General features: G+C 38.0%; 1 long non-coding RNA gene across 1 annotated transcript in view; it reads left to right on the top strand.

Moving 5' to 3' along the window:
* LOC148160340 (uncharacterized) overlaps window positions 1–10,617 on the top strand; it is a 259,172-nt gene that overhangs the window by 247,346 nt on the left and 1,209 nt on the right. The window lies entirely within an intron of this gene.

The following is a 10,617-nucleotide window of genomic DNA, read 5'->3' as shown; positions in this document are numbered from 1 at the left end:
TATCCTGCTAGGGCAAAACATTGGCCTCCTTGAAGCCTAAATTAAAGCAGCCCTGAATGTGTAGTCGTATCAACTTTCTTCAAAAGACTATAAAGACGTAAAGAAAAACCAAAGAATAAGGTGTTTTTGTTTCGATGAAAGGAGTCCGATTTGATTTTCTTACCTTTAATTATATGTTGGATTAAGATGTGCAAACTATGCAGCTTATGAAAGGAGATTGTGAAAGAAAAAGAAAACCTTTAAGAGGTTTGTGGCCATCGTTGAGCAAAACAAAAGTGATGAATTTTCAGTACCTTTTAAGTTTAGCAGATACAACAAAACTTTGCTCTTAGCTCCATCATTTCTGGACTTTTTGTACTGTCCATATCATTACCATCGACAGTCATCTGAAGAAAAGTGTAGATGTTTGTCACAGCACCATCGTAACAGGCTGAAGACGAAGTGAAGTTTAAAGAGTTTCATGCCAGCCAAGGATGTGGCCACTTGGCGGAGAATGAGCTTCTTATCCTTCACAATGTAGCACAGCCTGACCGTCTGCTACTTGGTTCCAGATGCAAGGATTTACGACTCACATTGTCTTTACTTGGACACAAGATCATCACAGGCCTCACGTGGCTGCAACAAGAAACCACATGTAAACTACATGCAAACCATATGTAAATTATGTCCAGTACAGTCTGCAACAAAATGCTAGTTATACAACATTTACCTTGTGAACCACTGATCTTCAGCACTTCTGTCTTTGTAGGATGTCTTTGATTGGTTAGTTGCAGCAACTAACTAACCATCCATCCATCTGTCCGTCCACGGGCTGCAACTAACTATTGTTTTACTTGTTCTGTCAGTTAAGTAGTTGTGCACTACTTATTTATTTTAGTTCAGTTATTATTATGTAAGGAGTGACTGCGGCTCAGTGACAAGAGAAGTCTTTTTGCAATCAGAAAGTTGAAATCAATTCCAGAGTACTGCTGTGAATCTCAGAGGAAAAATAAACGTTGTTGCTCTTCAAAGACTCACCGTTGATGCTGATGGCTGTGGACAGAAGGATCTCCTGTAGCAGTCACTATCACATTAGATGTGAAGAAGCCTCTGACTGAAGACACTGTTGCTGTGTGACAGTCTCACAAAGAGGAGGCTCAGGGTTGTCTGTATTTTGCTTGATTTTTATGAATAATCTTTCTGTGCACCATCATCTTCCAGAGGTTCCAGAGTCGTCCCCAGAGCAGAACCAGTGTTCTTTAACACATTGGTTAGTCTTTAAGTCCTTGGTTCTGATGTAGCTACCCCAAGATGGAAAGAGATGACACTCTCAACAACAGATTTATAAAAGATCTGCAGCAACTTTCTGCAAACAGAAAAGGACCTATGTTTCTTCGAGGAGAGCAGTTTGCTCTGTCCTTTCTTTAAACAGTTTCACTGTTGGGTCTCTATTCCGGTCAGATGAACACTGAGCTGTTTGTATTCCTCGACCACCTCCACGACTTCCACCATGATGGAAACTGTGTTTGACTTAACCCCGTTTCTTTTGAAATGTACAGTCATCTCTTTTATGTTGTTCACATTCAAGATGAGATGACTGTTTCCACACCGTGCCACAAAGCTCTCAGCTTAGTGAGAATCTCTGATTTACACGACGACTGCCTAGTCATCTGAGTATTTATGCAAATGACAGGAGTCTGTTTTGTTCCTGAAGTCAGAGATGTAGAGACAAGAAAAGAATAATGAGAGTACAGACCCCTGTGGTGCCCCTGTACTGCTAAGCATCTGGTTAGACGCACAACCTTTCTGTATCAAGAACTGCGGTCTCTTTGTCGGGTCGTTGTGGACCCAGGCGATTGTTGAGGCCTCCACCTTTGTCTTCCAGAGTTTCTGACAAAGCAAAGCAGACAGAGGGTTTGTTGAGGCTGGTGTACGATGGTGACTTCAACTCCAACTCCATGGCAAAAAGCAAACTACAGGGGGTCCTGATATGTTGCTTGTTTGCTTTCTCAGGTGGGGCAACAGGAGCCTCCCTTAATGTGGGATGTCAAAGCAACAGATCTACAGTCGTTGTTGGGTGAAGGACGAGTTTTCTTTGGTACCAGAACAAGGCAGGATGTCTTCTCTGGGGTCAGGCTAAGGTTGAAGAGGTGCTGCAGAATCTCACAGAGCTGCTCTGCACAGATACCATCTGGACCTGCAGCCTCGCTCCGGTTCAGTCTCTCGTGCTGCCTGCTGAGGATGATTGCAGATTCCTCCCACATCGCATGTAGACCTGCCCTGGAGCAAGGCATTTTACCCCAAGTTTGCCGGTCCGCATCTTGGTTCATAAATGTTATTTGTAAGTGCAGCTTGGTCCATGTGGCTATTTGAGTCGGCATGACTTGAAAAGTGCGCCAATAGTTCAGTCAGTTTGCTATTATTTTTTTATGATGTTTTTAAAGTATGCTACAGAAAAAAAATCTGAAAAAATTAGTAGAAGAAGAAAAAAGATTTAAGTAGAGAAATGCAACATAACTACTTAGAACTTAAAAGTATCAGTAAAATGACTGGAAACTTCTTATTTAACACAGATAAAAACAACTTGATGCCTTAGTAAAAGCACACCCTTCCCCCCTACTTCCTGTTCTCAGCTGAGTTTTATTTACCACCATTAGATTACCATTTTGATTATCTCAATGATCTACTTGGAACATATCTGGTAATCATTAGTGAAAGTGTTTGCTACACCTAACAGCCTTACAACAATTCACCAGCATCCAGCGGGTGGCTCATCTTTAATTTAGATGTTTCACACATAAACCGCAACAAACATTATCATCCAAAGGACAAGCTGTTTATATTTTTCTAGATGTTATTTCATAAGACAGAAACAGGTAAAGCTTGTCCGAAACTGGGTCCTGCCATCCTGTTTTCTGTCATTGTTCAGAAACTGTTTGCGCTTCGCATTACAGCAATAAACTTTATGGAAGACAAGGGCCAATCCTCTCTGCAAATGAGTGAACTGTAATGAAAAGGAGTGGAGAATAGGAAGGACAGAGATAAGAAGGAAATAACATCATCTCTGCACTGAACACAGAGACAGAGTGACAATAGTAAAAAAAACAAAAAAAACAACACGCGCTGATAACCTTGTCCTGTTTGCAGCCATATGATGTATTCTGCAGACAGGAGACTGTCTCTAGTGTTTGTTCAACCTTGTTTCCTCATCAGACAGGTGACACCCAGTCAGAGTTTGAACATTTATAGAATATAATTTGTCGTGTTGTCCCCTTATTTCCTCTCAGGGTTGCTGACAGCTGCCTCGAAGGCAACAGTTGTGGTCGTTGTGATGATAAAGTCGTCCTATTCTTGTCCCTCCGACACCTGTTTGACACAACGGGACAAAACAAATATCCCATATTTGAGCATTAAATGATAACAGCCAAGGTTAATGGTTGGTCAGAGCAGTGTACTATTGAATTTAACATTTACAGTTATATCTCCTATTACCTAGAATCATACCTTCCAAGAGTTTTTCAAACGAGTTACCATCAAGCGATGTCTGGAGAGCAAAGTGCTGTCTTAAAAATAGGACATAAGGAAATGGTTTGCTACGCAGAAAAAGAGATTACAGCAACACTTTGAAACATTGAATCTATGGCTTTGAACTCAAGGCCCTGGAAATGGTGCCACCATCCAGGATAAGAAAGATGTTCTAATAAAATATGTGACTTGTAAATCTTGAGTGAATGAAACACAAATGAACAGCGATGGGCTATTTTAAAAGTTTGCAACAAATTAAACTTTTGATGCCAAAAGGTTCTTAGGCATGTACCAACACATACCTATGAACCCATGAAATCAGGAAGGCACTACTATAGTTAGACCAAGGTTTCCCCCAGTGTATTATAAGCCTGGCGGGCCACCAGGCTTTACTTGTGCCCCCACCAGGCTAACCATTGCTTATTTTTTTAAGTCTTTTTAAAATGTTTGCATTTTTAAGTCTTTATAGTTAGTGTTCAGATACTAATCTTCCAATTTTTCAGTAACACATAATTATCAAGTGATATTTTCAAATTTTAAAAAAATTTAACTCAAAAACACAACGGTCTGCTATATGAATGACTGCCCCTGCACCCAGCCACCGCGTCTAGCAAGTTTTCTGGCGGAAACCCTGGTTTAAATATGTTAAAATATGTTTTAACATGTTTATGTTAAAACATATTTAACATAAATATGTTAAATATTTAACATATTTATGTTAAATATTTAACATATTTATGTTAAACAACATAAATATGTTATATTTATGTTCAAATATAACATAACGTTATATTTGAAGTCTGTTGCTCTCTATGGATGTAGCCAGAAGAGTATTTTCTTGGCAAGTAAAACCTCTCATGGTGAATATGTGGAATAAGTGTGGCTTCTTCATTAAGTGTAGCTAGATAGCCAGCGAACAACTGGGTCATTCTATAATTGCAGATACATTTGATGTCCAGAGTCATTATTTTTGGTCTGGTATATTAAAATATTTCAATTTTTAAATGTTTTCATAATTTATTACTCATTTTAATGGATCATAATATTTAACAAGTAAAAACATTTAAGTAAATACATTTAAAATTGTTTTATATAGCTGAAAAACCAAGATTTCTTGTCGTCCGAGTTGGGTACTGTCTTTTTTATTAACCTGAAAAATGATGCAAAAACCTATGTTTTATTATTTTTCTTTGGTGAATTTGTTTTTTCTGTCTTTTTTTAAACTGCCTAAAAGGTCAATTTAATAACAACATCACATTAAATTAACTCAAAATACCCTTATTTTTGAAAAAATATGTGTCCGAGAATTTTTTGTCAACTCTGTTACCATATGGTTTTGTCCCTGTAAATCTAGGAAATTGCCTTCTACGGCTATATAAACTGCATAAAATTAAGTCATTTACTTTTACTGATAAGACCTGAAACACACAGAGGTCTATGTGCCATTCTCTGGGAAATATTTTAGTTTAAAAATCACAATCACCAGGTGTTATCGTTTTCAACGTCAATCTTGTTACCAAAGAATCATGAGAAAAATACCACAGATTTTTGATCAGAGACAAGTTTATTTAATGGTTTTTAAACCATTATCTCCGTGGTGTCATGTTTTTTCACAATTTCTACTCACAAGTGGAGTTTTTAATAAAAATGTTTGAAATTGTCAATTCTGTTACTGTCAACTCTGTTACCAAATAGGGTAACAGAGTTGACAGTAACAGAGTTTTCAGTTCTAAATTATTATGGTCCTGTCAATTCTGTTACTAACACCAACTCTGTTAGGTAACAGAGTTGACATGTTTATGACATACTTTCACAAAAAAAAAAGGAAAACTGTTGTCTAGAGCGCCATATACATTGTTGGTTGACTTCTGCTGTGATTTAGTATTACTGACCAATTTTATTTCTAAAAGAATGATGGTTTTCAATGAGTTTTAATGAAAAACGTTTGACCCTATGCGAACAACTCTGTGAAAAGTTGAGTATCTTTTGATTTTTTAAAATGTATTTTTAAGTAAAACATCTCCATTTAAAGTATTTGGGTAGTAGGACACTTGGTGTAATGGAATAAAAATATTTTAGTCTGCTAGAATTTATTGTTTTTTTCACTCACTGTCTATATTGTCCGTAACAGAGTTGACATAACATACCGCAAAATATACGTTTTTTCTGAGAAAAAATTATAAAATATGTAGCTAATGTTTGGCAATTACAGATTTTTTTAAAGTTTAATGCCTTTTCAATAGACTACCTAAGAAAATTTTTAAGAAATGAAAAGTTTTTTTTTGTCAATTCTTGAAGTGCCAAATGTATCTCCAATTATAGAATCACCCAACTAATAAAAGGTAACTTTTTAAAGGACTTTTGTTACTGAAACACAACAGAAAGCTAATACATTCGTCTTAATGCTGCACTTAAAGCATTTTTGTGCTGAAATACAGCAGACAGAAAATACATTACTAGCTTTCCGCACATATATTAATGCTACACTCAAAAATTATACAGTGCTCTACATTTTATACACCAAAGGAAAACAACAACACATGTCTAAATGTGTTGTCCACACACACAAATACTTTCAAAGATAAAAGTTTTCCAAGGTACGAAGCATATATAGAATATTCAGAATATTCAGAGTGTTTACGAGCTTTTATTTTCTCCAAAGGTTACCGGAGAAAAATACGTCAAAGATAGTTTGAGGCTAAGAGCGCTCACTCGGTCATGTTTCTGTAAATAACGACAAAGATTTCGTTTTCCATCAATTAGTAAGAAGGGTATCTATAACATTTGACAAATAATTTTAAAATAAAATTTAATGCGGGCTTTTTTTGATTTTTTTTCTTTTTCTTTTTCTTTTTTTTTTTAGCTTCACATCATTTTACAATGTTACTCCCTCTTCAAAAATATACTTGATTCTTTGATACGTATTTGAGAAATCCTTGAATCCCCGTAGCAACCATTCAGTGGTTGGTTGGTCAGCAAACACCCAGTAGAACTAGGCATCTGCTGAGCTCATTATGCAAACTACTGCTCAGTCTAAAGCTCCTAGGATGATTGTAAATGGCGAGATGGAGGAATGTTGACGTGATGACGTGCTAAAGGCGGAGTCTCTGAAAGCGCTGGCGCTTCTTAAAGAGACAGAGCGCCAATATCAAGGCGTTAAATCAACTTTCTTTAAAGTCATGTTCAGTATATACAGTATTTTTTATAACAATTGGAGGTAAACTAGTTACTTGATTATGCCGTAAAATATCACTAACTGCTGGCAAACTTGATACTTTTAAATTGTTTCATTATCTATTGTCTCATTTCCTTTCAGAAAAAAACTACTTGGTTGAATTAAAATTATTTATAAATCTGTGATGCAGATGAATATTTTTGGGCTTATCTGTATATGTGGAAATAACAGCTTCGAGTTTGCTTATAAATGTCTGAATGACTCATGGGCTAGAGTTAAGAGATAAACAAAATTCTTCTGATAATTGTCACTCTGGACTGAATAGTGTAGGGGAAAAATGCAACCGAAGCTCAAAATGAAAACAGAAAGATTTCCAGAAGTACAATTACATATTGAATTATTAAGGGAATTCTTAAAAATATTGGAGAAATCCCACATGGCCACACTTTTCATTTAGAGTTTTCTATTTTTGTACATTCCGCAATAAGAAAAGAAAAAAAAAAACTATGAACAAAAATAAATGTTACTAAATAAAAAAGTCTGAACAGACAAAAGGAAGTTCTGTTATAGTCCAGGATGCGGGAAAAAGGAAAAGGTTCGAGGATCCCTGAAGCTGAAGCGCTTCAGACTGATTTATGGCGCCGAGCGCATAAACAGCAGAGACAGAAATACAAGCGAAGGCCCAGACGACAGCCAGATCACCTCCCACAGGCGACCATGTGCAGCACACGGCGCAGCGTGAGGGCAAGTTGCGTGTAAGCGGCAGAGTGTGTGTCAGCCATAAGTGTGTGTGTGTGTGTGTGTGTGCTTTCCACGCAATTATATGGGGGGCTTGTGCAACGTGCTGAAAGGCTCGAATTGGATTGCGTGTCTATAAATCACACGTGGAGTTGCTTATTGCCATCTGGCGTGAATTTTTGGGAAAGGCCTTGATGTCCCTGTGATCACTCCCATCACCGATCTCCAAACCTCCCAGTTCCTCCCCCGCCATCTCTTTTTAGCGCAGTTGACGGGAACACTGGGGGTCTTCCAGGCGGGCCCAGATGTGTTTGTTCCAAGCCGTCGGCGGGGCTTCGCTGGAGCTGCCTCCTCCACCATTCTTCTCCAGATGGACACATCCTTCCTGCTCAGGGTGGAAGGAAGGGGAAATATGTTTTAAATGAGATCAGGAACTCGGTGTGACCCTGCTTGCTTCGTTTAGGAGGCGAGCAGAGAACTCGGTTTTCGCTCCAGAAGATTGTAAAGGTAAATGAACTTGGGGACTCGTTCCGGCGTGTTTTCTGGATCAGTGTCTGGGTGCGCTGGTGTTGGAAAAAGTGAGATTTTCGCGACATTCATAGCACTCCAACTGTAGGAAAACAAATGAAATTAGAATGGTGGCAATAGTTGCTCTCCATCTAAATTTAGAACATATTGTCACCTTCCTGCCTTTATGTCATTGATACGGAAGGAGATTAGGATCACTAAAAACAAAAAAGAAAAAATTCTGACTTTTTTCTGGTAATTCTGACTTTGATTTCAGAAGATTTGTGAGAATTCAGAGGAAAAAAAGTAAAAATTCTGAGAAAAAAGTCAGAATATTTTTTTCAGTGGCCCCAATCCTATAGACTCAAGATTCAAACACAAAGTGCTGCGACATTTTAAACATGGCGAATTTCAAAACGAAAAGCAACAACGAAATGTTTTATATCGAAGTATATTCATATGCTACAACAAGCAATGACCTAAACCAACCTTAAACTTGCGCAAGGCTTGAATATGTTTGGAAACAGAGGTGGAGCTAGTGTGTGAAAGAAACTATTTCAGTTTGGGTTGCAAAGCAGAGAGGCAGAATAAAAATGGAGGCCGTGCTGTTCATTTGTAATTTGTGAAATAAATTAATAACCACGTACGATTTTTTTTAGTTCACTTTACAATTATGCAAATTGTGGTGTTGATTCGTTACCTAAAATCAACAACAACAAAAATGCATAAATGCAGGTGACTGAAATGGGACAAAGCAAGGCAACCACATTTTGATTCTTCTACTGTCTAGTTTCCTAAAAAAGAAAAAAGAAAGTCATGATATGTTTTTGCCTGAGCTAAGCACATCCTCTAATCGCTGACTGTGTTTCTTTTTGGTAAAACTTTGTGGAAATCACTTTTTTGATTTTTTTCTTTTTATAATTTGAATAAGTACAGTTAAAATTCTTGACAAGTGTGGCAGCTTTTCTTTCTGCTTCTTGTTGCAAATAATCTCCTGATCTCCCAAAAAGGGTTTGCACGCACAGAACGCTTTGAATTGAGATTGAAAAGTACTGACTTTCATTTCGGGAGAGAAAAACATAAAGAAAAAAAAAATCCAAATCAGTGAGATAAAGAAATGTAGATAAAAGGGAAGAAGAGAGAAGCAGCAGCAGTGCAAAATAGAATTTCCTGTTTAGGCAGAAGTCAAACAAATTTGACACCGAAAGTCAAGGCTGAGAAAAGCTGCTGCTCACCAGAGTCATGTGACTCTGCCGTGACCACAGATTTCCTAGAGCCAGATTTCAACAGCCTGCTACCACAGACAGCACAAACTGGTGCCTCATAATGTTTTTCTTTTACTAAATTGTCTCTGAAAACTCTTGCTTCCACCGGCAGTTCTCATTCTGACAAATATAATCCCACAAACCCTCTGTGTTTTACAGATGACAACAAAATCTAGATGTTTCTCTCATGACTGTATTCTAAAGAGGCAGCATTATGTAAAATTGATTCTTTTCAGCTTCGCATCACATTACAATGTCGCTCCCTCATCAAATACATACCTGGATTGTCGCCTTGGTTCTTTCATGCATGCTTGAGAAATCCTTTAATCTCCATGACAACCATTCTGCTGTGAAAAACGCCTGGGTGGACATAGCCCCGCCTTCGAGGACAAAGCTCCTCCTCCGAGCTGCAGTTTCTGAGATTCTGCATTACAAATCACAGCTTCCTAGTGACCCCCCAGCTCAGCTCCCCAGACTAGCCTCCAGCAATTAGCAAACACCTGGTGGAGCGTCTGCTGAGCTCATAATAGGAGCTTATTCTCAGAGAAACGCTGGTAAAAACAATGTTAAAGGGTTAATAGAGGAGCCATATTGTGATGACTTCCTGAAGGCGAAGTGTCAGAAAGAAATTTCTTTAAGTCATACATGATATGTAAGGAATTTTTAACAACTCAAAGTGGCACTATGTGGCTGGAAAACACATAAATGTGCCCCTGTTAGGTTTTTTTTCATGTGCAGTGGCGCAGAGGTCAGCGGTATCCCTTATCTTAAAGCTGAACTCTCCTCGTTGTCTCACCTGATAAATCCCGAGGTCATCTTGGCAGTTTGCGGTCTGTCTTGAACTTTAATAAACCGTTTAAAAAGCTGAGTCAAACCACGATAGCCCCTCATTTGAAAGTCAAAAACCTGAAAAAACAATAAATGCATAAATAAAAACATTCGTCTTCACTGTAGGAGACAGAGGAACTAACTTTGAATAAAAATATTTCATGACTCGTTCGGCGGTTGTTATCTGACCGGGAACTTTCTTTTTGTTCTCTAATCTTTCTGAGCGCCGAGCAAATTTGTGATAACACATGATTAGGGGCTTCTCTTTAGCAAAGGAGGCACAGCAGCAACTTCTGTAACTTGGGTGTGAAATTTGTCTTTGCTGCCTCTTTCCAACCTGTAATTGGTCTGAACCTCCACTTCCTCCCCGGTGTTCTTCTGTCTATCTGGCAAAACCCTGTCAAACCCACTAAACAGTTTCTCACGCTTTCTCGTTTGTAGGCTCTAATTTTGGCTGCTGCAGGACGAAGTGAAAATGTGTGCTCATTTAGTAACTATGTCAGTAGTTTCAGTTTACTACTTGAGGCTGTTGAATAAAATTAGGATTTTACACAAATCAATTTAATTGTAATCAGTGTACATTTATGCACGACTGTAAGC

This window comes from Poecilia mexicana, unplaced genomic scaffold (assembly GCF_051168715.1).
Source record: "Poecilia mexicana isolate PSO_F unplaced genomic scaffold, ASM5116871v1 scaffold_2, whole genome shotgun sequence".
Lineage (NCBI taxonomy): Eukaryota > Metazoa > Chordata > Actinopteri > Cyprinodontiformes > Poeciliidae > Poecilia > Poecilia mexicana.
Note: the sequence above shows the minus strand (reverse complement) of the source record. Positions and strands in the feature narration are given on the sequence as shown.